The sequence below is a fragment of the Mixophyes fleayi genome, chromosome 3, assembly GCF_038048845.1.
Source record: "Mixophyes fleayi isolate aMixFle1 chromosome 3, aMixFle1.hap1, whole genome shotgun sequence".
Taxonomy (NCBI): domain Eukaryota; kingdom Metazoa; phylum Chordata; class Amphibia; order Anura; family Limnodynastidae; genus Mixophyes; species Mixophyes fleayi.
This window is the reverse complement of record NC_134404.1, coordinates 124,077,784-124,094,982: the sequence shown is the minus strand read 5'-3', so window position 1 is coordinate 124,094,982 and position 17,199 is coordinate 124,077,784.

Here is a 17,199-nt window from a genome sequence, read left to right as displayed (position 1 = left end):
AATCTTCACCACGAATGGTCCTGACTGGAGGAGGTGGAGAGGACTTGCTGGAAAATTCATTGAGAATGAGTGGTTTAAGCAGAGATATATGGAATGTATTATAAATCCAAAGGGAAGCTGGTAGATGAAGTCTGTAGGTGACTGGATTAATCACATGAGAGATGGAAAAAGGCCCAATATAGCGTGGAGCCAGTTTCATAGTGGGAACCTTGAGACTAAGGTTGTGGATAGCTAACCACACTTTATCTCCTACCGGAAGTCTTGGGAGGTTTCTTCTGTGGTGATCAGAAAAGTGTTTCTAACGATTTGAAGACAGTAGTAACTTGGAACGTACTTAGGACCAGATTTGGGAAAAATTGCGGACCAAGTCTTGTGTGGCAGGTACAAAGGAATCAGATCGGAGAAAGTGGGGAGAACAGGATGTCTCTCGTAGATGGTAAAAAAGGGAGAGTTACCCGTAGACTCGTGTTGGTGGTTATTATGGTTAAACTCTGCCCAAGGTTCACTCCAGGAAGATTGTTGATCCGAACAGTAACACCTTAGAAATGCTTCCAAGACCTTGATTGGTCCGTTCCGTTTGTCCATTCGTTTGCGGGTGGTACCCGGAGGAGAATTTTAGACTGATACCCAGCTGTTTGCAAAAGGACCTCCAGAATCGGGAGACAAATTGGACTCCTCTATCAGAAATGATGTCCCTCGGGCAGCCATGAAGGCGGAAGATCTCTCGGATGAACAGGAGTGCCAACTCGGAAGCAGAGGGTAGTCCCTTGAGGGGAATGAAGTGGGCCAGTTTTGAAAAGCGGTCCACCACCAACCAGATGGTGTTAAAGCCATGGCTGGCAGGAAGATCTGTAATGAACTCCATGCTAATACTGAGCAATGGAAGATCTGGAATGGGTAGTGGGTGGAGAAGGCCGGCAGGGGACCTCCTAGGCGTCTTGTGTCGGGCACAGACCTCACAAGAACGGATTAATTTCTGGACGTCCGAGGAAAACGAGGGCCACCGGTATAGGCGAGATAGGAGGGCAACTGTCTTCTTAACCCCAGCATGACCAGCAAATTTGGCGTTGTGAGCCCATCTCAGGAGTTTGATGCGCAGATGTTCTTGCACAAAGAAACGACCAGGAGGAGGAGTCTTGTAGGAAGAATTGGTCAATGCTACAATTGTGGAGGGATTGAGGATAGGTTTGGCAACCATGGATGACGAGACATCAGAGAAATCAAATGATCAGGATAATGCGTCAGCACGCAGGTTCTTGGTACCTGGTCGGAAGGTTAATATCAGCTGGAATCTGTTCAAAAATAGCAACCAGCGAGCCTGCTGAGGGTTCAGACATTGTGCAGACTGCAAGTAGGTGAGATTTTTATGATCAGTATACACTGTGATGGGAAAGCGCGCCCCCTCCAACAGATAGCACCATTTCTTCCAGGGCGGTCTTGATGGCGAGAAGTTCCTTATCCCCAATCCCGTAGTTGGCTTCACTGGCAGAAAATCTTTTGGAAAGAAAACCACAAGGAACAGGGAGGCCTGCAGGATTATTTTGGGACAATACTGCTCCAATCCCTACGAAGGATGCGTCAACCTCTAAGAAAAACGGTTTATTTTGATCGGGTTGAGATAAGATGGGTGCAGACATGAAGGCCTACTTAATGGCTAGAAATGCTCATACTGCTTCTGGGGGCCAAGATTTAGATTGGCCACCCCTCCGAGTGAGGAGAGTAATAGGAGAGATTAATGTAGAAAATCCCTTAATGAATTGGCGATAATAATTCGTAGAGCCAATAAAACGCTGAGTAGCCTTGAGACCGGAAAGGTAGAGGCCAATTATGAATAGCCTTCAATTTGCTTGGATCCATCCGAAGGCCGGAGCCTGAGACTATATATCCCAGGAAAGGTACTTGAGAGCAATTGAAGAGACAGCGAGGTAGTGAGAGTCAGCGGTCTGCGTATAGCAAAATGTACCGCTGTCTAGGTAAAGGAATGGAATCCAGGTGAAGGTAGAAAACAGGGAAGTCAGTGGTCTGCGTATAGCAAGTTGTACCACTGCTATGTGAGAGGATACTTGAAACTGGTGTCACAGGGAACTGGAATCAGTGGTCTGCATATAGCAAGTTGTACCACTGCAATATATATGTGAGGAGGGCACGAGGAGATGAATGCTATGCAGAGTATACACGGGCACACAGAACTTGATCCCACGATGATATCACAATACAATGATAACAGAGCAGCACTGCTAAAGTATACAAAGTCACAATAACAATCCAGGCAAATAGGAGACAAAGTCAATGATAGCAATAGTCTCAGTGGATAGAGGACTCTGGAGGAGAACACAACCCAGTCCAGCTAGATATGCAATACACAAGCAAAGTCAATGAGAAGTATGCATACCGCGGTTCAGGAGAGCAGGCTGTCAGAGAGACGTGCAGGGATACCTGAACGGCTGAAGGCCGGCAGGAGGAGAGATCAATGGAAGGTGGAAGCGGTAATCAAGTTGGTGCAGCGCACGGCAGGTAACCCATCATGAACGAGGCAATACTCTGGAAGCAGTAGTAAATGGAACTGGAACTTGAAGAACATGGAAGAGTTGAGGCGGTCTGAACTCCAGTAGCAGAGATGGAAGCAGCGGAGCGCTGACCCGATGAACACAGGAGAGTTGAGATGAGCTGGAACTCTGTAGAAGCAACGGAGGCAGCGGATAGGAATCAGCTGGCTGCAGACACGATGAACACCGGGGAGTTGAGGTGAGCAGGAACTCTGTAGAAACAACGGAGGCAGCGGATAGGAATCAGCTGGTGCAGACACGATGAACACAGGAGAGTTGAAGTGAGTAGGAACTCTGTAGAAACAACGGAGGCAGCGGATAGGAATCAGCTGGTGTAGACACGATGAACACAGGAGAGTTGAAATGAGTAGGAACTCTGTAGAAACAACGGAGGCAGCGGATAGGAATCAGCTGGTGTAGACACGCTGAACACAGGAGAGTTGAAGTGGTCTGGAAACCACAATAGAAATAACAGGAATCAGCAGGAGCTGAATACACGAGGAAACACAGGAACACCTTCAGAGGCTCATGGTAATGAGACTCCAAGATCAGGCCATGAGGTATTGACCACAGGTGCTTTAAATAGGGAGTGTTGCCTGCTCAGCCAATTAATGAAAAGCAACAGATACTGAAGGCTTGAAAGGGCTGCACATGCGCACACCCTCAGGATGGCGGATGGCCACGGTTCCTAAACACACGAGAAGTAGCACTCACAGTCCGGTGAGTGACAAGGAGATTAGAACGTAAACGAAAAAGTACCTCTTTTACATGCAGAAGATGAGTAGACAGGTCTTAAGAAAAGATTAGGATATCATCCAAACAAATAACCACTGATTGGTTGTCACGGGCACTAGGAGTCTTTACCCAGGGATCACCAGGTGGTAGGCTTACCAGAGCAATGTAGATGGTAATAGAGTACTCTGGTAGCAGGGTGATCACGGAACAGGCAATGGTAGATGATGAGATGCTCAGGAAAGTCTATGACTAGCAGCACTGGTAATATGGAGGTATTAATACACGAGGAACTGTATGGACAAGGACACGTGAAGGTAATCAGTGGTCTGCGATAGCAAGTTGTACCACTGCTATAGTGAGGAGGAATGTCCAACAGCAACGAGGAGGTGATGAGAGTCAGCGGTCTGCGGAGAGCAAGTTGTACCGCTGTCTGAGTGAAGGAATGGAATCCAAGTGGAGGTATCCGGGTAGTCAGTGGTCTGCGATAGCAAGTTGTACCACTGCTATGTGAGAGGATACTGGAACAGGTGATACAGGAAACAGGGATCAGTGGTCTGCCTTCAGCAAGTTGTACCACTGAATATATATGTGAGGAGGTGTACGGGGAGAGACTGCAACACAGGATGTACACGGGCACCTTAAACACGATCCACAATAATATGCACAATATATATAAATGACTGAACAGGTCTGCAAATATAGAAAGTCTCTTGAAGTAATCCAGCACAAGATAACACAGTCAATGATGGCAATAGACTCAGCGGATAGCAGACTCCAGAGGAGAACCAACACAGTCCAGCAAGGTATGCAATACACCAGCACAGTCAATGAGAAGTATGCATACCGTGGTTCAGAAGTAGGCAGTCAGATAGGAGTGCAGCGATACCTGAGCGGCAGAAGGCCGGCAGGATAAGAAGTCCCGGGAGGAAGAGTCTAGTAGGTGCAGCGCACAGGTAAGTAGACCAACAGGGACACGAATCCACAGGAATCAGTAGAACGTGGAACTGGACTCATGGAGGACCCAGGAGAATGGAGATGATCTAGCAGAGGAGTAGCTGATGAAATACGAATCCAATGCTGACAGGAGGGTAGAGACCAGCAGGACACAGGAAGGCGTGGAGAGCGGATCAGCAGCGGGTGGACGATAGAGCTGACAGCAGCAGCAGAGCTCTGCGGACACACGGAGGTAACCAGTAGCAACCAACAGGTACCAATAGCGATGGAACACGGGAGAGCAGAGTAGACCAGGAGCTGTTGATCACGAAGAGAAGCAGATGGTAATAATAGCAGCAGTCTCGAGGAAACACGGGAGAGATGAGATGAGGCTGAGGTGCACAGGAGCAGCGGATAGGAATCAGCTAACAGTCACGATGGTGAACACAGGCGAGTTGCAAGCTGGAGACTGTAGTGCACGGAGGCAGCGGATAGGAATCAGCTAACAGTCACGATGGTGAACACAGGCGAGTTGCAAGCTGGAGGCTGTAGTGCACGGAGGCAGCGGATAGGAATCAGCTAACAGTCACGATGATGAACACAGACGAGTTACAAGCTGGAGCCTGTAGTGCACGGAGGCAGCGGATAGGAATCAGCTCACAGACTTGATGATGAACAGGTGAGTGGATGTGGAGAGAAGGCTGTAGTGCACGGAGGCAGCGGATAGGAATCAGCTAACAGTCACGATGATGAACACAGACGAGTTACAAGCTGGAGCCTGTAGTGCACAGAGGCAGCGGGTAGGAATCAGCAAACAGTCACGATGATACAGTTGATGGTAGAAGTGGTATGGAAACCACAGTAGTAGAAGTGGTTTGGAAACCACAGAGGTAGAAGTGGTTTGGAAACCACAGGAATCAGCAGCGCTGAATACACGAGGAAACATAGGAACACCTTCAGAGACTCATAGGGAATGAGACTCCAAGATCAGGCAACGTGGTGTTGACCACAGGTGCTTAATATAGGGAGTGTTGCCTGATCTGCCAATTGAGTTAAAGGGACATACACTGAAGTATAGGAAAGAGCTGCGCATGCGCAGACCCTCAGGATGGAGGACGGCCACGGTTCCTAAATGTCCGGGAAGAGGCACTCACGGTCCGGTGAGTGACAGTACCCCCCCTTTTAAAGGTGGGCACAGAACGCCTGGAACCGGGCTTGTCCGGATTTTTGGAATAAAACTTCTTCAAAAGGGCAGGAGCATTAAGATCTTCAGCTTTGATCCAAGAGCGCTCCTCAGGACCAAAGCCCTTCCAATGAACGAGGAAACGGAGGACTCCTCGCGAAATTTTTGCGTCTAGTACCTCAGTAATTTCAAAATCCTCCTCCTGATGAACTTGAACTGGCTGCGGAGCTGAGGGAGGATTTGAGAAACGGTTGATAATAAGAGGTTTGAGTAAAGACACATGGAAGGCATTAGAAATCCGAAGATTCTTAGGAAGAAGAAGTTTCACACATACTGGACTGATTACTTGAATGATCCTATATGGACCAATAAAACGAGGGGCGAATTTCATAGATGGAACCTTCAAACGAATGTTTTTAGTAGATAACCAGACACGATCTCCAATTTTTAGTGGTGGAATAGCCCGCCTCTTCTTATCTGCGAAAGATTTATATTTGATAGATGTCTTCTTTAAACAGGTTTTGACCTGAGACCAGATATTTTTAAAGGTCTGACAAGCAGTCTCCACCGCAGGGACTTGGGTGGGCGGGAGGGCAGGAAATTCCGGAAAAGACGGATGGTGACCGTAAACCACAAAAAATGGATTTTTGGATGATGACTCATGGTACATGTTGTTATGGGCGAATTCAGCCCAAGGAAGCAACTCTACCCAGTTGTCTTGATTGGCTGAAGAGAACATCCTTATAAAAGTCTCAAGATCTTGATTGACACGTTCAGTTTGTCCGTTAGATTGCGGATGGTAAGACGATGAGAGTGCTAATCGTATGCCCAAGGTTTTACAAAGGGCTCGCCAGAATCTGGAAACGAATTGTACTCCTCTATCTGACACAATCTCAGACGGACATCCATGGATGCGGAAGATCTCTTTAATGAAATGTTCAGCCAGGATAGACGAAGAAGGCAAACCAGACAGAGGGACGAAATGAGCCATCTTCGAAAATCGGTCCACCACCACCCAAATAGTGTTATGATTCTTACTAGGTGGTAAATCAGTAACGAAATCCATACTAATATGGGTCCACGGTTTGGACGGAATGGGTAGTGGTCGCAGCAACCCTGCTGGAGTTCTGCGGGAGGATTTGAATTGGGAACATAATTCACAGGAAGCAATGAACTCTTTGACGTCTCTCCTCATTGAAGGCCACCAGTAACTTCGAGAGAGAATCTCAAAGGTCTTGTGTTCACCGGCGTGTCCAGAAAAGCGAGAGGCATGGAACCACGAAAGGATTCTCCTCCTTAGAGTAGGAGGCACGAGGGTCTTCCCAAATGGTAGCGTTTTGGTGGATGAAGCAGCCAGTGAGATACATTTGGGGTCTAGAATGGAATGGTTGGAAACCTCTTCTATATCAGAGGACGTCACAAAAGCTCTAGATAAAGCGTCAGCTTTTTTGTTCTTGGCAGCTGGTTTGAAGGTTATTATTAATTCAAAACGGGAAAAGAAAAGAGACCATCTTGCTTGACGAGGGTTCAAGCATTGGGCAGACTGAAGATATGACAAGTTCTTATGATCCGTGAAGATCGTCACCGGATGGCGAGCTCCTTCCAATAAGTATCTCCATTCCTCTAATGCCGCTTTGATAGCCAGTAACTCCTTGTCCCCAATAGTATAATTCTTCTCTGCGGGCAGAAGACCCCGAGAATAGAAGGCACAAGGATGGAATTTTTGCTGTTCAGAGCGTTGGGAGAGAATGGCTCCTAAGCCCACATTAGAGGCATCTACTTCTAAAAAGAAGGGGAGTGTCACATCAGGCTGTCGAAGGATTGGAGCCGAAGAGAAGGACTCTTTTAGTGTTTGAAAGGCTTGAAGAGCCTCAGGCGACCATTGCTTAGGATTAGCCCCTTTCCGAGTCAGGGCCACAATAGGAGATGCAATGGAAGAAAAGTCTTGAATGAAGCGTCTATAGTAATTGGCAAAACCTAAAAAACGCTGGATAGCACGAAGAGTAGTTGGCTGGGGCCAATGTAGTACAGCATTCACCTTGTCTGGATCCATCTTCAGGCCAACTCCGGAAACTATATACCCCAAGAATGGAATCTGGGGCAATTCGAATAAACATTTTTCTAATTTACAGAACAATGAATTTTTTCGTAGCCTGGAGAGGACTTCTGCCACATGTTGGTGGTGAGAAGGCAGGTCCTGAGAAAAGATCAATATGTCGTCCAGATAGACGACGACACATACATATAATAAGTCCCGAAAGATCTCATTGATGAAGCCTTGAAAAACAGCGGGGGCATTACACAGCCCGAAAGGCATTACCAGATATTCGTAATGCCCGTCTCTGGTGTTAAACGCTGTCTTCCATTCGTCACCGGAACGGATTCTGATTAAATTGTAGGCACCACGAAGATCCAGCTTAGTAAAAATACGGGCTCCCTTGATGCGATCGAATAGCTCAGTAATCAGCGGAATGGGGTACCGATTCTTGATAGTAATGGCATTGAGTCCACGAAAATCTATGCAAGGGCGTAATGATCCATCCTTCTTTTTGACGAAGAAGAACCCAGCTCCAGCGGGAGAGGTGGAAGGTCGAATAAACCCACGCTGGAGGTTCTCCTGTATGTACTCAGATGTGGCTTGAGTTTCAGGTAACGAAAGTGGATAGACCCGGCCCCTGGGGGGAGTCTTGCCAGGTAGAAGGTCGATCGGACAATCCCAAGAACGATGAGGAGGAAGACGTTCAGACTGAGCTTTATCAAACACATCAGTAAATGAAGCATATTGAGGAGGGAGTCCCGGTGAGGTAGATGAGATGGAAGATTGCTGTACTTTGAGAGGAATAACTTGGGAAAGGCAACGATGGTGACATTCAGGCCCCCAAGACGTGACTTGAGGGGTGCGCCAGTCAATCTGGGGAGAGTGACACTGAAGCCATGGAAGGCCTAAGACAATCGGACTTGTCGTAACAGGAAGGATTAAAAACGATATTTCTTCATGATGCAGGGCACCAATCTGAAGTGTTACTGGAGACGTACTCTGGGTGATGAGACCATTGATGAGACGTGATCCATCTATAGCCGTCACAGTAATGGGTGTTTTTAAGGTGATCACTGGTAGAGACCATTGATTTACTAACGATTTGGAAATAAAATTTCCTGCTGCTCCGGAATCAATCAATGCCTGTGACTCAAAGGTTTTGGTAGCACAGGAAAGCGTAACATCAAAAGTGCAGACTTTAGATTTCATGGAAGATGGAGAGGACTCCAGGGACCCTAACTTCACCTCTCCAGAACTAGTTAGGGCCTGGCATTTCCCGATCTCTTAGGGCAAGAGCTGAGAATATGAGTGGAATCAGCACAATAGATACAGAGTCTATTCTTTACTCTTCGTTTCCTCTCCTCGGAAGATAATTTGGAACGTCCTATTTCCATGGGAATCACAGAGGGTGAAACTGGACGAAATTGAGGGTTAGAATGAAGAGGTGCTTTAGCAGAAGTTGTTTTCTCAGCCTCTCTTTCACGAAATCTCATATCAACACGATGGCAAAGAGAGATCAAATCTTCAAGTGATGAAGGAAGCTCTTGAGTAGTCAGTGCATCTTTAATTTTATCGGAGAGCCCCTGCCAGAAGGCGGCAACTAGGGCTTCAGTGTTCCACTGAAGTTCAGAGGCTAAGATCCTAAATTGAATGACGTACTGGCCTACTGTATGAGATCCTTGTCGTAGGCGGAGGATGCTGGAAGCAGCGGAGGTCACACGACCTGGTTCATCGAACACACTTCGGAATGTAGAAATGAATTTGGCACTATCTTGTAATATTGGATCATTTCTTTCCCACAGAGGGGAGGCCCAAGCCAGGGCTTGTCCTGAAAACAAAGAGATAAGATAGGCCACTCTGGAACGATGGGTAGAAAAATTTTGAGGTTGGAGCTCAAAATGGACTGAACATTGGTTCAGGAAACCCCTACAAGTTTTGGGGTCTCCATCGTACTTTGACGGAGTAGGCAGGTGAAGCGTGGAAGCTGTAGACACCTGGGATGGCACTGGGGAAGCGGAGGAAAGCACAGGAGCCTCAGGAGTAGCTGTCACAGTCTGTCCAGATGTTACTTGGGAGGTTAATGACTGATAACACTGAAGTAACAGCTGCTGGCGGGCATCCTGTTGCTCCACACGGCTGACCAGATGCTGCAGCATCTCCTTGGCTGTAGGTTCCGTATCTGGGTCTGTCATGGCCTGATCTTACTGTCACGGGCACTAGGAGTCTTTACCCAGGGATCACCAGGTGGTAGGCTTACCAGAGCAATGTAGATGGTAATAGAGTACTCTGGTAGCAGGGTGATCACGGAACAGGCAATGGTAGATGATGAGATGCTCAGGAAAGTCTATGACTAGCAGCACTGGTAATATGGAGGTATTAATACACGAGGAAATGTATGGACAAGGACACGTGAAGGTAGTCAGTGGTCTGCGATAGCAAGTTGTACCACTGCTATAGTGAGGAGGAATGTCCAACAGCAACGAGGAGGTGATGAGAGTCAGCGGTCTGCGGAGATCAAGTTGTACCGCTGTCTGAGTGAAGGAATGGAATCCAAGTGGAGGTATCCGGGTAGTCAGTGGTCTGCGATAGCAAGTTGTACCACTGCTATGTGAGAGGATACTGGAACAGGTGATACAGGAAACAGGGATCAGTGGTCTGCCTTCAGCAAGTTGTACCACTGAATATATATGTGAGGAGGTGTACGGGGAGAGACTGCAACACAGGATGTACACGGGCACCTTAAACACGATCCACAATAATATGCACAATATATATAAATGACTGAACAGGTCTGCAAATATAGAAAGTCTCTTGAAGTAATCCAGCACAAGATAACACAGTCAATGATGGCAATAGACTCAGCGGATAGCAGACTCCAGAGGAGAACCAACACAGTCCAGCAAGGTATGCAATACACCAGCACAGTCAATGAGAAGTATGCATACCGTGGTTCAGAAGTAGGCAGTCTGATAGGAGTGCAGCGATACCTGAGCGGCAGGAGGCCGGCAGGATGAGAAGTCCCGGGAGGAAGAGTCTAGTAGGTGCAGCGCACAGGTAAGTAGACCAACAGGGACACGAATCCACAGGAATCAGTAGAACGTGGAACTGGACTCATGGAGGACCCAGGAGAATGGAGATGATCCAGCAGAGGAGTAGCTGATGAAATACGAATCCAATGCTGACAGGAGGGTAGAGACCAGCAGGACACAGGAAGGCGTGGAGAGCGGATCAGCAGCGGGTGGACGATAGAGCTGACAGCAGCAGCAGGGCTCTGCAGACACACGGAGGTAACCAGTAGCAACCAACAGGTACCAATAGCGATGGAACACGGGAGAGCAGAGTAGACCAGGAGCTGTTGATCACGAAGAGAAGCAGATGGTAATAATAGCAGCAGTCTCGAGGAAACACGGGAGAGATGAGATGAGGCTGAGGTGCACAGGAGCAGCGGATAGGAATCAGCTAACAGTCACGATGGTGAACACAGGCGAGTTGCAAGCTGGAGGCTGTAGTGCACGGAGGCAGCGGATAGGAATCAGCTAACAGTCACGATGATGAACACAGACGAGTTACAAGCTGGAGCCTGTAGTGCACGGAGGCAGCGGATAGGAATCAGCTCACAGACTTGATGATGAACAGGTGAGTGGATGTGGAGAGAAGGCTGTAGTGCACGGAGGCAGCGGGTAGGAATCAGCAAACAGTCACAATGGAATATGATAGCGTTGAAGTGGTATAGAAGACTGTAGTGCACGGAGGCAGCGGATAGGAATCAGCAAACAGTCACGATGATACAGTTGATGGTAGAAGTGGTATGGAAACCACAGTAGTAGAAGTGGTTTGGAAACCACAGAGGTAGAAGTGGTTTGGAAACCACAGGAATCAGCAGCGCTGAATACACGAGGAAACATAGGAACACCTTCAGAGACTCATAGGGAATGAGACTCCAAGATCAGGCAACGTGGTGTTGACCACAGGTGCTTAATATAGGGAGTGTTGCCTGATCTGCCAATTGAGTTAAAGGGACATACACTGAAGTATAGGAAAGGGCTGCGCATGCGCAGACCCTCAGGATGGAGGACGGCCACGGTTCCTAAATGTCCGGGAAGAGGCACTCACGGTCCGGTGAGTGACATTGGTAGAGTAAATCTCTAAATATTTCGTTCACAAAGTCCTGAAAGACAGCTGGGGCGTTACTGAGCCCAAACGACATAACCAGGTATTCATAGTGGCCCTCTCTGGTATTAAATGCGGTTTTCCACTCGTCTCCTCTGCGAATTCTGATCAAGTTGTAGGCCCCTCTGAGGTCCAACTTAGTAAAAATTTGTGCCCCTTGAATACGGTCAAAGAGCTCAGAAATTAAAGGAAGGGGTAACGATTTTTAATCGTGATGGCATTTAGTCTTCTGTAATCAATGCACGGTCTGAGAGTGCCGTCCTTCTTCTTTACAAAAAAGAAGCCTGCACCTGCTGGAGAAGATGATTTCCTAATAAATCTTTTCATGAGGTTCTTGGCAACATACTCGGACATAGCTTGTGTCTCGGGTAAAGACAGAGGATAAATTGCGGACCAAGTCTTGTGCGGCAGGTACAGAGGAATCAGATTGGAGAAAGTGGGGAGAATAGGATGTCTCCCGTAGATGGTAAAAAAGGGAGAGTTACCCGTAGACTCGTGTTGGTGGTTATTATGGGTAAACTCTGCCCAAGGTATAAGTTCACTCCAGGAAGATTGTTGATCCGAACAGTAACACCTTAGTAATGCTTCCAGGTCTTGATTGGTCCGTTCCGTTTGTCCATTCGTTTGCGGGTGGTACCCGGAGGAGAATTTTAGACTGCTACCCAGCTGTTTGCAAAAGGACCTCCAGAATCGGGAGACGAATTGGACTCCTCTATCAGAAATGATGTCCCTCGGGCAGCCATGAAGGCGGAAGATCTCTCGGATGAACAGGAGTGCCAACTCGGAAGCAGAGGGTAGTCCCTTGAGGGGAATGAAGTGGGCCAGTTTTGAAAAGCGGTCCACCACCACCCAGATGGTGTTAAAGCCATGGCTGGCAGGAAGATCTGTAATGAACTCCATGCTAATACTGAGCCATGGAAGATCTGGAATGGGTAGTGGGTGGAGAAGGCCGGCAGGGGATCTCCTAGACGTCTTGTGTCGGGCACAGACCTCACAAGAACGGATGTATTTCTGGACGTCCGAGGATAACGAGGGCCACCAGTATAGGTGAGATAGGAGGGCAACTGTCTTCTTAACCCCAGCATGACCAGCAAATTTGGCGTTGTGAGCCTATCTCAGGAGTTTGATGCGCAGATGTTCTTGCACAAAGGAACGACCAGGAGGAGGAGTCTTGTAGGAAGAATTGGTCAATGCTACAATTGTGGAGGGATTGAGGATAGGTTTGGCAACCATGGAAGATGTACAAAGACAGGCCAGCTTGGGTTTTAATGAGGAAATGGATCTCAGATATTTTTTATTGCAGGATAAACCCCAGCGGATAACTTGAGCTCGCTGCCAGTCGATTTGTGGAGAATAGAGCTTCAGCCAGAGTAGCCCCAAGATGATAGGGTTAATGGATTGGGGTAGAACAAGGAAACTTATGATTTCGGAGTGAAGCGCTCCTATCTCCATCCGGAGTGGGGAAGTAGAAAGAGAGATCGAGCCATTGGAGACTCTATTTCCGTCAACAGCAGTGAGCATCAAATGTTGAGCCAAAGGTATGGTATCCAGACAGAGTTCAGTCACTAGCTTGGAAGAAATGAAGTTCCCTGCGGATCCCGAGTCCACAAAGGCCCAGGTAGCAAATGGGCCATTAGGGAAAACCAAGGTGACTGGCATCAAAAACTCTGACTCCTTCCGAAGGTAGGGAGAAAAGGACTGGGATCCTAGGTTGACCTCCCTATTATGACCTAGGAGGTGGCGTTTCCCGGCCTCTTGGGACAAACGGAAAGAAGATGTCCTGATTCACCGCAATACAAACAGAGGCGGTTCCTCATTCGTCTCTCATGTTCCTCTGGGGATAGACGAGAACGGCCGATCTGCATAGGTTCTTCTGCAGATGGAGTAGGAGGAATAAAGTTAGTTGCTAATCAAGTAAACGGGCGGCGAGTGCGGTCCCGTTCGAGGGCTCGTTCCCTGTGGCGGATGTCCACCTTAATACACAGGAATACGAGGTCATCCAGATTGGAGGGAAGATCACGAGAAGCTAAATCATCCTTGATGCGATCATTGAGACCTTGCCAGAAGGTAGCGATGAGAGCTTCGTTGTTTCATCGGAGTTCGGCTGCTAGAGTCCGAAATTGTACAGCATATTGTCCTGCTGTGAGAGAGCCTTGGCATAATCCTAGGAGACCGGAGGCGGCCGAAGAAAATCTTCTAGGTTCATCAAATACTTTGCGGAACCTTTTAATGAAGACCACGGAATTTTGCAGCATAGGATCATCCCGTTCCCAAAGAGGGGAAGCCCAGGCCAATGCTTGCCCAGAGAGGAGCGAAATCAAATAGGCCACTTTAGCTCTTTCTGACGAGAAGTTCTCTGGAGCCAATTCGAATTGAATAGAGCACTGGTTGAGGAAGCCACGACATTTCAGCGGATCGCCATCATATTTCTCGGGAGGAGGAAGGCGGAGGCCTCTGACGGCAGTACCCCTAGCAGGGACGGTAGGATCTGAGACAGCAGAGGATGTGGCGGCCGTAGAAATGGTAAGTGGCGAGACTTGCAAAGAGTCCAGACAGGAGATGACTCCCTGAATGCATTGCAATAATTGTGCCTGATTGGATTCTTGTTGTTCCACTCTTCGACCCAGGTGAATTAATAAGTCGCGGGCCGAAGGTTCGTCTGGTCCGCTCATGGCCAGAGTATTCTGTCACACTTTTTCACTGAGAATATCACTGACTGGTATTTGCGCTACTAACCTGAGAGGCGCGGAGTCTAACACAACACTGGTGTTCACCAGGGACCTCCGCAAGGAGGTTTGGGCTTTGCTGCGTGTGATGTGCAGGTCGCGGTTCTCCCAGGAAGTCACCAGTGCAGCGAATGGAGGGTAGTCAGACAGGCCGAGTTGAAACCAAGGAAGCGAGGTACCATGAAGACAAGAGTAGTCAGGGACGGTCCAAAGGTCAATACCAGTGCGGGCAGCGAAGTACAAGGGAAATCCGGAAGAGAGGTTAAACAAGCCAAGGAGTCAATACACAGGAGATCAGGAACAATAATATAATACAAAATGCTGTAGCTGGATAGAATTAATACTCTGAAGTTTAAATAGGGGCAGACAGGAAGCCCTGAGAGAGGAGGTTCCGGCGATCAGTCTCAGCTGATCGCCGGGAAGCGTCTGGGTTGCCTAGAAACCGAAGTGGCGCATCACTCATGCGCGAGCGCCGCGATTGTGTGATATCGTCCCGTTGCCTAGCAACAGGACGTGTCTTGCGGCCAGAGGGCGTCCGTCTCCGGCACCCAGCGGAGGTGCAGGGACGGCGCCTGACACTGATTTGTGCCAAAGAGGTTACGAAGTACTGACGGATAGTCTTTTTGTTAATCTATTAAATTCAGAAAAAAAATAATAATTGTGCAGAAATATGTCATGTTTAACTTTCTATCCTGCAGATGTTGTATTCACTTCTATTCACTTGTAAATTCCGTAAAGCATGCAATTTAACTAGGGATGCTCAAACTTTTGTAAACACCTGTACAGAGGATAATGCATAGCCTAATGTATATTATAGAGATATTAGAAGTTACCTAGGAGTTCTGTGACCATATAAAACCACAAGGCTGAGAAAGAAGCCTGAGATGATTTCTACAATTTTTTCTAATGAACACGTATGACAGCTTACTGATTATAAGCAATGACATCAGAACCATGCTTGCCAACTCTTTAATTCCCATCCGGAAGAATCGCGTCATCATGGCCACTTCTCTAGTGAGCAGGATGTGGCAGGGTGGGCTGATCGCCTGGGAGTCCGGGAGACCTACCCTCGATTCACGATTCTCCCGGACATTCAGGAAGAATAGATAAGTATGATCAAACCCACTGTTTATAAAGAAATTATTTACAGGAGTTATCCATTTAACACTTGTATATTATTCAAGTATAAAGAATATCTTTCATATACAGGTTTCTGCATTATAGATTTACTGATGCATTAGTAAATTCCTGCATAATATGATAACATTTTTTCTGAATCTGACTGAGTAAAAGCATGAGAAAATCAGTACATATTCAAGGCTTCTATAATTAAACAGTAGTTTTATTTCTCTAATGTTTTTCAACTGCTTTCATAGGTTGTCAGTTTGCTCATTTTTAACACCTTCCCTACAGTATGAAATATTTGCAATTCTTATGAATCAAAAATTACATCAAGCAAATACAAAAGTGACTTCATGCAAAGATGGATCAATCTCAAGGAATTTTGTGCTATTGATTCACTGTGTGCTCCAAACAGAAAACTGATGTCTGGGCAAGTCTGGACAAATGCCAGACACACACAGGTTCAAAGTGGTCACACATTGACCTATGTGTAAAGAGCTTCATGGACTCACAACATTTATTTATAAAATGTTCTAGTTTCAACAAAACAGAGCAGTATGTTTTGGACAATAAAGTTATTGTTTCAGTGGCATTATACCTCCCGACTGTGTTGACCTAGGCAGGACAGTCCAATGTCCGATTATTGTCCTGAATGTCAGGACCATTGGGAGGCATCTCTCACTTGCGTTCGTCAACAGGTGCCACACGTCCCTGCCACTGATGTGAAGTCATGGATAGTTGAGGAGAAAACCATTTGAAACCATATGCACGTGCACTAGTATAGGTGTCCGCCACCTTGCTGCCCTTACAAGTGACTGTTTATTACTCCTCTCCCTCTCTCCCACTATATGTCTGCCTCTAGCTCACCTTTTCAACCAGTCTTTCCCCACTGGCACATTTTCATTTTTCTGAACATCACCAACCCTAAAGAAACCATCTCTTTATCCAGCTTCTCTCTTTAAATACCAGCTTATTTTTCTCTTCCATTTTGCTTCAAACTAATCCATTGACTTATGTGGAACCACCTATCTCACTTTCTCTCCTCTCACTCTCTTCTCGACTCTCATCACATGGGCTTCCATCTCTGAGACTATCCTCACAAAAGTGATCAATGATCTACTTTAAGTGTAACTTTGCCATACTCATTCTCCTGGACTTCTCTGCAGCTTTTGCCACTGTTAATCACGCTCATCTCCTGCATGACTTTCCCTCCATTGCCTTCATGACACAGTTATTTCCTGACTCACTTCCTACCAATCTGACTGCTCCTACTCTCTTTCTGGCACATCCTTCCCTCCACTCCAACTATCTGTTGGGTTCCCACAAGGTTCTGCTCTTGGCCCATGACCTGATGACACAACAAATCTACCTCTCGTCCCCTGACCTCACTTACTGACTCATGTGACCATCTTTCTCTTTGTTGTCTTCACACCGATGCCCCAACTCTACCTAAAGATCAACAGGTTCAAATCAAAGCTTAGCGTCTTCTCTCCTCAAATCTTCCTCAATGCCAACAACACCACAGTTTCCTCAGTCTCCCAAACTGCTAGCCTGGCATCACACTACAGCACTCAAGAATGGGAAACAAAGAGTGAAACCACTTGCATGAGGGTCTTTATTTTGCATGCTGTATTGGAACATGTAAAATGATGCCTGCATAATATTGAACAATTCTAAGCACAGGTTACATATTAAAAAGTGGAAAAGAAATGTGTGCAATCAGTACATGACATTTATTGTTTTGCA